Source organism: Balaenoptera acutorostrata, chromosome 7, assembly GCF_949987535.1.
Source record: "Balaenoptera acutorostrata chromosome 7, mBalAcu1.1, whole genome shotgun sequence".
Classification (NCBI taxonomy): Eukaryota; Metazoa; Chordata; class Mammalia; order Artiodactyla; family Balaenopteridae; genus Balaenoptera; species Balaenoptera acutorostrata.
In genome coordinates this window covers 39,416,507-39,431,648 of record NC_080070.1, presented here as the reverse complement: position 1 = coordinate 39,431,648, position 15,142 = coordinate 39,416,507, and the positions used below count along the sequence as shown (strand labels likewise).

The following is a 15,142-nucleotide window of genomic DNA, read 5'->3' as shown; positions in this document are numbered from 1 at the left end:
ATATGGGAAACAAATCAGAGTCAGTGTAGCACAGTGGTTACAAGTGTTAGCCTTAGACTTTGGTTTGATTGCTGACTCCGCTAATAAGCAACTAAGTGAGTTTTTGCACACTCGGCCCTCAGTTTTCTGATCTGTAAAATGAGACTAATGGTTACCTGATAATCTAATAGGGAGAACTGAATGATTCAGTTCATGAAAAACTCTTAACAGACTACTTGGCACAAGACAAGAACTCAATAAATGGTATCTACTATTATTACTGTTGTGTTGCGATTTAAATTATTATATCATAGATAGAATTGAATACTAAGTTAAGAAAGTTAGATGTTTTACTAAACAAAACAGCTCCAGGTATAGAAGTAAAATTTTACCCCAAAAGAAATTCATATCTATTTTTCAAAAATAGCTATTATTTCTGATTATAAAAATAATACATATTGACTGCAGAAAGTCTGAGAAGCATAAAAAGAAAATTAAAAACTACCCATTATCATGTGGAGAAAAGGGAACCCTCCTACACTATTGGTGGGAATGTAAATTGGTGCAGCCGCTATCGAGAACAATATGGAGGTTCCTTAAAAAACTAAAAATAGAACTACCATGTGACCCAGCAAGCCCACTCCTGGGCATATAGCCAGAAAAGATGAAAACTCTAATATGAAAAGATACATGCACCCAATGTTCATAGAAGTACTGTTTACAATAGCCAAGACATGGAAGCAAACTAAATGTCCATCAACAGATGAATGGATAAAGATGTGGTGTATGTATATATATATATATATATATATATATATATATATATATATATATATATACACACAATGGAATATTACTCAGCCGTAAAAGAATGAAATAATGCCATTTGCAGCAACATGGATGGACCAAGAGATCGTCATACTTAGTGAAGCAGAGAAAGACAAATATCATATGATATCACTTAAATGTGGAATCTAAAAGAATGATATAAATGAATTTATTTACAAAACATAAATAGACTCACAGACATAGAAAACAAACTTATGGCTACCGAAGGGAAAAGAGTTGAGGAGGGATAAATTAGGAATTTGGGATGAACAAATATACACTACTATATATAAAATAAACTACAAGGTCCTACTGTATAGCACAGGGAACTACAGTCAATATCTTGTAATAATCTATAACGTAAAATAATCTGAAAAAGAATACACACACACATAACTGAATCACTTCACTTTGCTGTACACCTGAAACTAACACAGCATTTCAACTATGCTTCAATTTTTAAAAATGATGTCATATATAGGTCAGCACTTTATCAAAAACAAAACCAAAACGAAAAACAACCATTGTCCCATTAAAGATAACTACTACCAATAGTTTAGAATATTTTCTTTTTTGATAGATTTCTTTCCAGTTATTTCTGTGCAACCTATGAACTACCTATCTGGCTACTTACCTATCTATTTACCTGTATATATTTTCTAAAAATGTACTTTACTATTTCACTATTTTTTACATGGCTAGAGAAGAAGTTAAAGTCAATCCTCTGAAAGGGAAGACAAAAGGGATGAGCAGAGAGAAGCCAAGATGAGAGACAGTTTTAGACTTAGAGAAAGACAAGGAGGACGAGAGGGAAGAAGAGAGGAATCTGAGGAAGAGACAGAAAGACAGAGATTTATCTCCTTGACTTCTGACATCTTTCTCATTTTTGGTTGTGAATTTCCTCAAGGGGTGAAATTACTTTTGTCCTTCAACTAGAGTCGTATCCCGTATTAAAAAACAAGACCTATGGTTAAATAAGGATCTCATTTTTTTTTCCAATTCTACTTTTCAAAACTCCCTTGAAAAAGAAAATGAGAACTCTACTCCAACTTGCTTTAGTTCAACATTCTAACAAACAGCCAAGGTTCCTCACTTTACATCCCGTTTCTAACTTAAGAGCAAATCTGCTATCAGAATCAGACGAGGAAGGACAGTGCCACTGAAGACCTTCTCAGCTCAGTGTCAGCCCCTCTTCATCAGTGGCCATTCACATGTATTTAACATGTCAGTTCATCTTTCCAACCAGGCACTGCATCTCTTCAGAGCTCTATTTCCCAAATGGTGCCAGCAATAAAACTTCTGTCATTAACACTGAACCAACACTAACTATATAAAAAGATCCACTGTCGAGTGCATAAAATTTATTCCTTTTTTAAAATAGTATTTTTATTTTTAGCATCTCTTGGTGCTGACTACATTTAATTGGTTGACTCAGTCATCAATCAAGCATTCGCTTATTTTCCAAATGAATACTGAGTGCCCTGTGCAGTAAAAAGAGCCTTGGCTCTGTAGGCAGACCAAACCGAGTTCAAATTTTAGCTCCATTATTTAATAGTTTTGGGACACTGGGCAAGTAACTTAACTTCTCTGAGCCAATGTTTCTACATTGTCAAATGGGGATAAAAATATCTATCTTATTAAGATGCTGTGAAGATCAAATAATTTTTAAAACAAACAGTATGCAACAAACGTTTTTTTCTCCATGTTTTTACATGCTACAGATGTTAAAGATGATTAAGATACAGACCCCCCCTCCCCCATCCAGGAGAATCTTAGAGATTAAAAAGGGTCAAACTACAGAAACAGTTGTAATATATTAAAAAAAGTGATAAGTGATAGCAGGGATAAAGAATGCTAGCGTGGGTCAAATGAGAGCTCATATCTTGTTAGAGGATCAGAGAAGATTCCACAGGGGAAGCAGCATGTGAACTGAACTAACTTATTTCAGAGTAGGTAGACAAAGTGAGAGGCAGGGACTTAGAATGGAAGGTAGAAAGGGCACCCCAAACAAAGGGGATAGTTGGAACAAATGATGATATGATGACAATGACAATGATAATAATGAAAATAATGGTGATGTCAAACATTCATTCAAGCTTACTATGTTCCAGGTACTTTTCTAAGCTTTTAAATATATTAACTACTTTAATCCTCAAAACAATCCTAGGAGGAAACTGAGATGCAGAGATGTTAAGTTCTTGCTGAGGGTCACAAAGGTAGAAAACGGCAAGGTAAGCGTTCAAACCCAGGCTGTCTGTCCCCAGAACCTGCACTCTGACCCACTACCCAGACTACTTCTCTAACAAAAGCACACAGGCAAACACTGCCTAGGATTCCACGAAACAGCAATAAACCTTCACAAATGAGTAGCTTAACTTCAACCATTAAATCAACAAATACGTATTTATTGCACCCCTATATTTTCTTATTTGATGATCCAGGCAGAACTCTTTCAACATAATTTAAGGGCTGTAATTACTCATTTATGTTTAAAAATCATTTCAATACATTTTCATTAGAACTGAGTACTCATTCAGGAAACCCTGCAGATATTTATTACAAGGCAGCTGACACGCACATCCATGTAATATACTGTATTTGCAATGGATTCTAAAGAAAAAAAAAAAACTTGGAAAGAAGAAAAAAAGGGAAGGAGGAAAAGAAGAAAAAGCAGAGACCTATCAATCATAAAAGGGTGATATAGCGGAAAAATCTTGGAAGACCTGTGGTGTTCCAGTCTTGCTCTCTCTGACCAGCTGTGTGCACATATCACATTTCTTGAGCTTTTAGGACTCAGGGCATTAGAGTTTTAAGACTTTGTTTCTCATTTGATGACCATTCACAATTGTACTAATTCAAAAGCCCCCAAATCCTCATCCTGTCACAATTTAATGTCTTCACATGGTACTTTATTATATAGATATGATAATTAAATAAGTTTTTAACATATCTTTTTGGAGGGCTACCTTTCATTACTAACAAATGGTTGACCTGATGCAAAAGTAAAAAATCACCTGAAACATATACTGCTTCTGCTCAGCTGCTGGTGCTCTTGTATCAAAAGGAAACTACAACCAAAGAACAAAACCCTCACTCTTTTTATCCAAAGCCAGAGTTATTTTCTCTCTCACATTGAAATCTCATTTCTAATGTTCCATGATATTATATTTATAAAAATGAGTATGAAATCTTTTGAATTTATCATGTGCCTACACCAAAAGGACAATTGCAAGAAAAACTATCTCATCTCCCATATGCCAGAAAAAGGTAATCACAGGAAGTTAAAACAACTTCCTATGATAGAGCATAAGGTAGCATTTCAAATATTCCACTCTCACTGAATTAAAACTTAGATTTTTATTTGATTTCTAAAAGAGACTGAAATTTATAATATTAGTTATGACTGTTGGTTTCATTTATAAACCGAGAAAGTAGTTTAAACATGTTTGATTATCACCACTTCCTTTCATTATGGGAGTCCATTATAATTGGTTTGATAACTGGATTTGTCAATTATACAGTCAACACCAATCAACCACAATGAAATGCTTAAGGAACCAGTGGTGTAAAACTAAAATTCCTTTTTCACGTAGTTATCACAATTTTAATATAATTCGTCCATATGTGGAGATAAAAATCTGCCAGTGGTGAAATTATTTGGAATAGGCAAGAAATTGGCGCTGGAGAGAGTAAGATTGGGGGAGTTACTATTATCACAAGTACATTAAAGTAAATGTCGACACAGTGCATCACAACGTCCCCGACACTGGAGCGTAGGTGCCTAACATTTACGGCGTAAGCGCTAGAGTGTCTAGTAAAGAAGAAACTCTTATGGTAGCATTCTGAAACAAGTGTTACTAGGTTAAACAAGAAACTACTTATGCCTTGAACTTCTTTTTATTCAAAAGTTTAAGAACCATTTGAATAAGGTTTTATAAAAGAAAAAAATAAAGCATTTGGGAACATTTTAAAGAAAACCACAGAGAGAAAACATTTAGTAGTTAGAAACAAAACTGGTATTATGATTATAATAAATGTAAACTCTTGGTCTATATCATTTCAATAAATACTTAAGGAGTAATTAGATGTGAATGTTTTTTTCCCCTCCCCAAGTAAATCCAGTAACATGAAAACGCCATTTCTTTTTACTCCACTAGAGGGTAGTCTCTCAAAACTAGGGCTGGAGTCATGAATCCAACCTGTTTTTGACCTGTTGATAAATTAATCCTCATGTTGCGTCCTTTTCAACAAGATGTTTCTCTGGATGCTAATTAAGGTTGTAAAACATGCATTTTTTAAAAACTGCTGCCTATTTACTCACAGGTGTCCTTGCAGAAACATACATTACTATGCTTTTCTGTGTTTCTTTTCAAATTTCTGATAATTCAGTGGGTGTTTTACATGTGGTGTATATAGTATATTTTCCTGGTAAATATAAATTCTGAGTTAATAGGTCTTAAGAACAAAGAGAAATCATTTTCTTGAGGGTTTAATTTTATTGCAGGTGAAGTTCTTCCCCAGAGTTAGTAAAGCATGCACCCTAACACACACACACAGATACCCACTAACACCCTGACACACGTACCCGTTCATATGTGGTTGGCAAATTAATTTCATCACATAAGGAGAAGTGAGTGAATGTTAACTGGAAAAATATATTTTTAAAAATACCCTCTTAATATGCCAATGTTGTGAATTATAGAGAAGCAAATATATGCTTAATTTTTAAAAACTGGTCAGTCCAGGTCAGAAATGCCACTGCTTTAAAAACAAAAAAAGTGTTATTGAACAACAAGCACATATGCTAAATTAAGTAGGACCTAAAGAAAACCAAATGCCACTCAAACAGTTTTAAGCCGCTCTTCTTAAATAATACAGCCCTTGGTGAACTTCACAGAGAAGGAGTTAGAAACTCTGCATCCCTCCCAGGTGCTTTTAATATTTGGGAAATCCTTATTAGTAATGTGTTCTGCTATTTCCAGAGAGAAAACACAGTTTCTCTGAATGACTGAGAATCCAAAAATGGGAAAACTTGTCAAAAATTCCTCCCCCTCAAAAAAAGGAAGGAAGCAAAAAAAGGAAAGAAAAAGGGGGGGGGGGAAGGAGGGAGGGAAGGAGGGAGGGAAGGAAGGGAGGAAAAAAGGGAGGAAAGAAGGAGGGAAGGAAGGGAATGATACCTAGGAAAATAAGCAAGGCTGTTTCACTTATTTGTATCCTAAGTAGCAGTGTCACAGAACAGACAGGTTGTTTCAGCCAACCAGACGGGAGCAGCTGCGAGCGCTACATCTTGGCAGTCCGAAGCGATTGGCTCCTCTCTGGGGAGTGGAAGGTGTTCAGTTATTAATGACCGCTGAGCAGGCAGCACCATGTCAGTGTGACAACCGATCGGGCGAACGATGCACCACTAACCACCATGGAAACAAGGAGAAATAAAGCCAGCTCCCAGGATCTCTCTTCACTGGATTGAGGGCTTCAGCCTGCCGACTGAGAGAAAGAGTTCCAGGGAAAAGAAGGAATCCCAGCTGCAGCCTCCCGCCTTCGTTTACATTTTAGAATACAGAGATAAGATTGCTTGCATGTGTGCATATCTATAGTACACGTTTGTGTATACTTTAGTACACACACGTATGCACCTATTTACACCCGGGCAAGAACACAACCATGTGATTATAGCAACTAAGGAGCTGAGGAATCCAGCACGCAGGGACACAGAAGGTGGTGTAGCACAGAAACCGCTTTTACAGGGTAAGTTTGAAATATGCATTTCTATATAAATATGCTCTATTTCTTGTTTAGTTGATGCTCTTTTTTTTTTTTTTACACCTAAATTCTCCTCTGATGTTCTCTTCCTGTCTGAATTCTGAGAGCAGTTTTCTTTCCATTTCATTTTTGAGAGGAAATTCAAATGCAAAAGCCCTCCGGCTCTGTGTATGCCTAGCTGTGTTTGTGGGATTCTCCAACATGAATTTTACTAGCTTGAACGCCCATCAGAGGATGTGAGTGGGAGAGAAAAAGCAGTGCTGGGGTGGGGGGGAGGAGGAGAGAAAGGAGGGACAGAGAAGATAAGGGGACAGTGGGAGAGAAGACCAGAGGAGAAAAGGAGAGGGAGAGGGGGCTAGGGAATTTTGCTTTCTCTTCACAGTACTTGTAATGAAAAGCAGATCACACATCATTCTGTGTTTTGAAACCAACCCCCCAAATGGGGCATTTTTCTCCTTTTCACCTAGTGGTTGGAGATTTAACACAAATGCTGCTGTATGTCAAGAGCCAACACCACTAAGCAGAGTGGCAGAATGAGCATATCACAAACAGTTACTGAATTTCTGCCAGGCTACATCTTACGGATTGGGGTAAATGACTTCCCTTTAATAACATCCCCTTGCTGGTCTGAAGGGACAGTGCAAATGTCTGATTGCTTATGCAGCTGCAACTCTAGGTAAAAGGATCCCATGAACCAGAAGAGTTCTAATCTTTTTTGGTAATTAACAGGATCACAGCAGGATGGCTTTAAAGTACATTTCCTATTTAAGAAGATTGTTTGTTCAAACCAACGGCTATATTCCCTTTGCTGTTACTGAGCTAGAAGGCTTCATTCGCCTCTAATTTATTCATTTTTAACAATATGTCCTTGTTTCCGTGCTTTTAATTTTCGTGAAAGCAAGCTATGAGAATGAGTCGAAGCTTCCTCATTTAGTGAAAAGGGGACAATGTGAAAAAAAAAAAAAAAGAAGAAGTAAGGATTCAAAATATCTATCTAGAAAACAGCGTGCCCTGGCACTATAAATACTGCTTATACCCTGTATTCCTCCTCTTTAGCTTCAGGAGCAATGCCTTTGAGACAGAATTACTCTCAGTAAACTATGAGCATCTATGCAGCGATGATTCATGGTATACAGTGTGGGTTAATTTATACTTCCAGTCGTGTGAAAGGAAGCCAGCTACTTAGAATATGCTTTCAAACAGACAACGTCAATTGAGGATGTTATGGAAACATTCACTACCCCCTTTAATGGATCCTGTAAAGATATTAAAACAAACCAAGTATTTACATTTCATCTTCTGCAGCTCCCTCCTCCTTTCCTTTAGGTCAACTAACCAAACAGTTAATGGAGACTGCTTCTTTTGAACTGCACGTTATTTTTTTTCTATAACCGTAATTTCAGAGTTTTTATTGGTTTTCTAGTTTATAATATGAGCCAAAACCAAGAGACAATAACCAGCCACTTAGATCCTGCCACTTTCCCATAAATGTGTCAAAAAATGAGTCACTTTACAGTATGTAATGTAAGAAGTCAATTAATTCCAGGGACCTTTGTAAATGATGACAAAAAAGCAGCTCTGACAATATGCCATGGGCTTCGATTTTCCCTCTGTAAAATGAATAAGTTTAAGACGAGGTTTCCTGCCCAGAGTGAAAAATGAAAGGTGCTGAAGCATTAGCTCAAAATATTGGCAAGTTTGCTTGCTCTGCCTCAAACGCCACACGCAATCTACAGGAAAACAAAATGATTCATTACAAAGAGGAAAAGGTGTATTTGCTTTTCTGCTATGCATTAGAAGTGTGCCTTCTGCCACAGAACAGATCTGATATTTTTGAGGTACCTCCTAAGTTCCTAGCCAAGAGAAAAAGCTTGAAGCAGATATTCAACCTCCAGATTTCAAACTCCTGTATAATGTAGCATTGCAGTATTGATTTCAGTTTTTCCTAGACCTTTTCTGGGGAAACTTTCCATACCAAACACACACATTCTTAAATCCTACCCAACCTATTTTAAAATTGCAATCAATGACACCTAAGAACAGTGGATTCACTCTTTAACCTTGGTAAAGCTCACATACATATTTTGTGGATTACAGAGATCAATAGTGTGCCCACTTGAGTCTGAGAAATACAATCACTCCAGAACCCCGGGGTTGTCACTCAGTGTGTGCCAGGGAGTTTGGTGATCTGATGAACATCTACCAATGCCAGATGATGGACATACAAGCATGCCTGCAAGATTTAACCACAGTCTCCTCCAATCATGTAGCTATACCAGAAATAATAGCTTTCTGGCAAGACAAGCTTCAAAGAACCATGTTTTCAGAGTGTTGCTTTTCACAGGCAACATGCTGAGTTAGAATGCTGATTAGTAGGTGGAATTTTTTTCTTTGGTTATTGTTGCTCCTGTTAATAGCTTAAAAAACAGTGGTATCAGCTTTCTAGCCCAGCAATTTGTGGACCTATGAAAACAGTAATCAACTTATAATTCACTAACTGTATTTTATTATTTTTGATCTTTTTTACACCTACTCCTTTTTTTTTTTTTTTTTTGGCCACAAGATGGGTTCGATGTTTTACTTTCTTCCCCCAACTCTGAATTTTTTCTGGTGCAAAATGCCTATGTAAAATGACATTGCGATATTTATTACAAAATAATTATGTTGATGAGAAAGGTTTGTAATCTGAGTTAAAAAATAACACTTATGTAAGTTAAATAGTATTACTTAATTAGCAGCCCCTGAAGATGGTCATAGATGAGATATCTGTTGGGGAATCTGAAGGAGATTGTTGAAAAGGAAGCTAATAGCATGCTAAAAAATGAGTCCCTACTTCTAGCCTCAGTGAGGATGCCCCCAAAGAATGATTTAAAATAATGTAGCTCCAGCCAATCTGGAGAAACACTGGACACATCTGCAGCCACTTAAAATGTCCCATGGAGACCTGCTTCTGAGGGTTTAATCACTTATGTATCCCTCCTCGGTCCCATGCAACTAAATAAAGCAGGTAAACATGAGGCAACAGATCAGTATATCTCGTCAGGGCTGCCAAAGGTAAAGCTCTTTTATGCTGGCTGCGAGAGCAGCACTTAGGAAAGCTTCCCAGCGTAGCAACTGAACACAGGTCCTGCGCACTGTGCAGTGCATGCCTCCCTGGCTCTCTTCTGATGAAGTGACGTCTGGTTGGACACCTAGCAAGTAGTACATGACAGCAATCATTCCCTCGGCCACAAAGTAAAAGGAAATCAAACTTCATATAAAGGAAGTAGGTGGTGCCAGAGGATAGAAAAAGTAACAGGGAGAAATATAAATGTTTCTTTCACCTGATGGGAGGGGTAGAAATAGACCTCAGTTGGCGCTATTTAGAAGTCATTAAGTCAAGGGGAGCAGAGATGACAAAATGTTCATCTCAAATTGTGTGAAGAAATGCAGTGCCCACCGGGCCATCTACTGTATTTGCATAATTGTCATATTTGTATATAATTGTTTGCTACTATGTTTATTTATATTTAGGTTGTGATGAAGGAGGGCTATTTTTTAAGGTGTCATTCATTAAAGCACATTACACAACCTCAGCGTGGGGAAATGAAGAAGGGCAAGAGATTTTCGTATAATAGTAGAATTTTAGGATTGAATGGGACCTTTGGTAAATGGTCTAATGTGCTCGTTTTACTGGGGAAGAAACTGAGGCCCAAAGGGTTTAACATCTTTTCCCCAAATCACTCAGCTCCTTATTGGAGGCCTAGGGTAGAACCCCTCACAGTGCTCCCTCCAGCAGCCTGTTAAAGGTCTGCCTACTCACTCTTCCAAAGATAATACTCTTTAAAAAGTAAAAGAAAAGACTCACAGATATATGCAAAAAAAAAAAAAAAACTTAAGGAGGTGTTTATCCAGATAATCAAGTACTCTAAAAGTAAAAGCAGACATTCAACAATAGAAGCCATATGATTTGTTAAGTACCTCACAACCAAATATTTGTCTTTGGGGTGTAGTCTACTATATTCTGTAATAAGTCATAAAAATTAGAGATTTGCCCTGTTTTTAAAACATCTTAATAATAACACTGCTCTCCTTCACCTATAGAAATTCAGCTATTGATCAGCCACTGTAAGTTTTCCCAGGAATTCTGAAGAGACTCTCCAATCCTTTTTTACTGGGTTTACCAGTAATATTTTGAGGCACTTACATGTGTCCTCTTTATATGCAGTGTCCATTCTCAGGCTTTGCTTCTACACCTCACAGAGGAAATTCTCAGAATAGCAATCCCTACTTTCCTCTCTCCATCTCCCCCATTCTGCCTTACGTTTTCATTTCCAAAGTTAAAAGTGAGAGCCTTTGTAGACAGTGACATACCTCCTTAATTTCACAGCCCTATTTTTTTCTTTTTGGCAAATTTCTCTGTTTCTAAATGTGCTCTCCACATTTCGCTAAGATAATAGCAATGAACGGACCCAAAAACTTTGAGGAAGTAAAGGAAGATACAAAAAAATAACACAGCAATTGTGACTATTTGTTTAAGAGCTATACTGTGTACAGAGTAAATGACATTTGCTCCTCCCAACAACCTGCTGAGGGAGTAATGATGATCACCTCTCTTAAGATTGGAGAATTAAGTTCTGTGAGGTTAGAGACTTTTGACAGTCAGGGAGCTAACATGTGGAGGAGTTGGGTAGCCTCACTCCAAAGATGGTACAGCAACGATCATAGTACCTGGCACTCTGTGAGCCCATTAGTAAATATTCATTCTCTTTTCCCTGAAATCCCACTCTAGCCTAACCCTTCCAAGTTTTATGCCCTTTGTACCATACCACACTATATGTGGATAGATTTCTGCAATTAAAAATCTGTACTTCTTAATTTACATCACAGCTAATAATATGCCCAAGTTAAATTAAAAAAAAAAAACACACACACACACAACCAACATCTATTCTCGGAGAAAAAGATTCATGTCTTCTACCTACTCATCCATATGTTTGTCTGACAGCATTAGCACTCTGATAAACAGATACTTGGCAAAGGTCTCAAAAATTGGATAAAATGGGATGAGTAAATTATTCAGGCATGTTCCAGGTTGTTGGAAAATTAAGAGCAAAGTCCTCAAAGTCATTTGAAGCACCACCAATGGATAAAGTTTACTAGAAAAGCAGCTTCTTTGGCATCTCCTTTCTAGTTAATCTTGGAGAGAAAATGGCACACAAAGACCTCAAAATGCCAGTAAATTTATTCAGATTATTCTGAGGGCCCTTTCTAAGGGAGATTTTATCTTTCAAAAGTAATGTCATCCTTGGAATAAATGAAAATCCTTGAAACACATGTTCTAAAGGTTATCATGTAAAGCTTTACTTGCAGAAGGTGAAGCATTCTACAGATAATCAGCTACTCTGTTTAAGAAGGGGTGTAAACATCACCACTTTTTTCCATGTCTGCATTGAAAAGGCCCATGGACTCCCCAGTGACCCACTGAAAGGCTTAGCATCAACAAGCAATATTTTCTATTTCCAGAGGCCTGAAACCCCCGGGATTTAATTCCCTGAGGAGTGAGAAAGGAGGCAGTGTTTCCTGACTTGTACAAAGCAGTGACTCCAGGAAGGGGAGGACGTATGCCCCTGGAACTGAGCCTGCTAACGGGCCATGGCTAAGCAATGGCCTTCAGCAAGTCTCAGGACTCGCAACACCTGCCAATGACATGAGTAATACTGAATATTTTCATTACAGAAAATACTTAAAGAGGCCTCATTTGCATTGTGGTAGAGAGGACTGAATGTGCTTTATTACAAACGCTCTCTAAAATTAGGAAATTAAGTTAATAAAATGACTATAAAGGAACAAGGGCAAATATTCTAGTAGATTCATTCCACTGGTAAAATTTGCTCCATAATATCTTACAGTCTCGTAACACTGAAAGGTCAGGGCATTTAAATTACATTGTCAGAAATTTACTTTTGTTACGGAAAACTAAAAACTCAAAAAAATGCTAACAGCAGACATGTATTTTCAGAGGTACAATTCATATTGGCCTTTATGTCATTAGAATAGTTTTCTCACTGCTATATTCATATTCCCAAGACATACTGGTCTTATCATTGTTTGCTAACAATGTCTCTGGGCTCCATGTTTAATTCTATTGTCATCAAAAAATCAGTCACTCAGAAACACCAAATACTGAATATATTCTACAGAGTATATGGGACCACAATGGACGTTTTTGAAATTTCAAATAGTTGCAGGAGGTAATTTCAATATACATCTAGACAGATCATATTTTGATTTCTACAAAGACCAAGGGGTTAATGTCCTTACACTGCACATGTTTAAGGCATTGAGAGTAAAACAATGGAGTGGGTGAAAATGGGCCTGAGTGTAGGTTGCAATGCTGTATCACTGAAGAGAAAGTGCAGTAGAATGGAATGAGAAAAACAATGTTACAACCATATATGCAAAAGAAATATATTCTAAGCATTTAGAAAACTTGGAAGCTCTTTTCCTAATAATTCTTGAATGAAAAACAAGTAAAATGCCATTATAAGATAGAGCTTAGATTGTATTCATCCAACAACTCAATTCTTTGTGTGAATAGCTGAACTGATTCACTTACCAAACATACAATTTATATTTGTTCCTCTTACTGTAGTCTATCACCCACGCATTTTTTACACAAACACTACAGCGGCTCAAAGAGTGTCATAAGGTGATGTTCAGCTAACTTTTTAAAATCAATGAGGCATTTGCCAAAATACCATTTCCTTAATCAGTTACTTTACTTTTAACAAGCAAGCAAATTCCATATAAATATCAAAGTCTCATTTTTCATTTACACTATAAACTGTGTCACACTCTGCTGCTGTTGGACAAAATGGTCAAAGAAATGAAGAATTACATGTTTTATGACATAAAATACTGTTAGCAGAGACCTAATGAGTTCAAATCGCATTATGTCTCTTTGACAATCCCTTATTGGCTAAGGGAATGACCACAGAATTAGCAGATCTCATTTACTAAATACAGGCATTTTCCGTGCCCAACACTGCTGAACACTTCACATGAATTTTCTCATTTAACCCTCATAATAATCATATGAAGCAAGTTTTTTATTATTATTATTTTAATAGTAATTATTATTAATCCCATTTTACAAATGAGAGAAATAAGGCTTAGTGAAGAAAAGCAACTTGCCTCACCTAATTAAAGGCAGAACTGAATAAAGGAACCAGGTCAGTTTGGCTCTAAATATCATGCCTTTGTACACCAGGCAACACTGCTTCCCTGTTGGTATGACCTAAATATAACTAGTCTATACTGCCTTCCAGGAGTCAGATTCTCTATCCAAATACAATCACCCCACTTAGCATTTCATAGCATGCGTTCTTCTCATACTAGGATATTATCTCTTGGCAGGATTCATTCATATTTTCTTCTTCTTTTGGTTTCTGAGAAAAAAGTGATGATTTACTTAGTTGTACTTGAGTATCACTATCCATTTGATTAACTAAAATGATTTCTGCAGTTCACAGGCCAACCTTTGACTGGTGGCTTGTAGGCTTACAGACTTCTTCCTTCACCATTTTTCCGTTAAGTAGAATTCAGCATGTTTCTTTAACCGAGGTCGCTCGGCACAATAACTGACACAAAGGAGAAACGCAAAGCTTAGCCCACAGGTCTCAATTTTCATTATTTATAACAATCCTTCCTGGGTCCAACTCCAATCTGTGGATCCTTCCTTTCCTCATGCAATCTCCTTTAAACAAGGAAGGTGAAAACAATCCGAATACTATTTCACTGCTAGTATGATTATCAATTGTCAATGAAATGCATCAATCCTCCTCATTATCAATAAGCTTCCAGCTCTGTAAAGATAACTGATGAAAGCCATAATCCATTTTTCAAAAGGAGCAAGCTGAAGCAAACCTAAAACTTCAGCAGAACTGTTCTATCCCAGCTGCTTGCAAAACTTCAGCACTTCTCGCTGAGTGACCTCCTCAAAGAGCTATCAGGGGAGTCCTTCAATCTGACTGCCCTACATAGAAAAAGCTGAACGTGAAATTAAGGCCAAAATGAATCCTGAGGATTCTTCCAATGATAAGGAATAGGGTTTAGAGAGCTCATGCTCAGATGTCTTTACTTATCAGAAGGAAGTTTTTTTTTTTTTTTAACCATTATAATTAGGCAACTGAAAAATGAATTCAAGCTGAAGGTGATAAAAGGTTAAAATATCTGTGCATCATGAATAACCTAACTCAAAGCAGGTACGAAATAAAGAAAGACTTTTAGAATTTTAAATTAAACTTTTTGATTGTTTTATTCCTGCTATTTCTTACATTCATACATAACAGTGAGGAGGAGGAGGAGAAAAGGGGGATGCTGGACAACAGTTATTCAACATGTACCACAACCTGGACCCTGGTTAAGCTTTTTACGCGCCTCATCTCACCTGACGTCACAGCTCTGGGAGGGAGCAGAGCCTCAGGATGGGGAAGCATGTGCCCAGCTTCCCATTGTATCAGGGTCCGGATTTGAACCCTGAATGTCTGACTTCAAAGCCCATGCTATTAAAATCATGCTATCTGCCTCCCAT

The 15,142-nt window shown here is 37.2% G+C and overlaps 2 protein-coding genes across 3 annotated transcripts in view; one reads left to right on the top strand and one right to left on the bottom strand.

Moving 5' to 3' along the window:
• The window catches only part of IMMP2L (inner mitochondrial membrane peptidase subunit 2), a 539,770-nt gene that overhangs the window by 64,867 nt on the left and 459,761 nt on the right, over positions 1-15,142 (bottom strand). The window lies entirely within an intron of this gene.
• Positions 6,175-15,142, top strand: part of LRRN3 (leucine rich repeat neuronal 3) — a 38,321-nt gene continuing 29,353 nt past the window's right edge. For both annotated transcript variants that reach the window (XM_057550481.1, XM_007195091.3), the window contains exon 1: positions 6,175-6,552. The gene's annotated coding sequence lies outside the window, so the exon portion shown is untranslated. The remainder of the gene's footprint in view (positions 6,553-15,142) is intronic.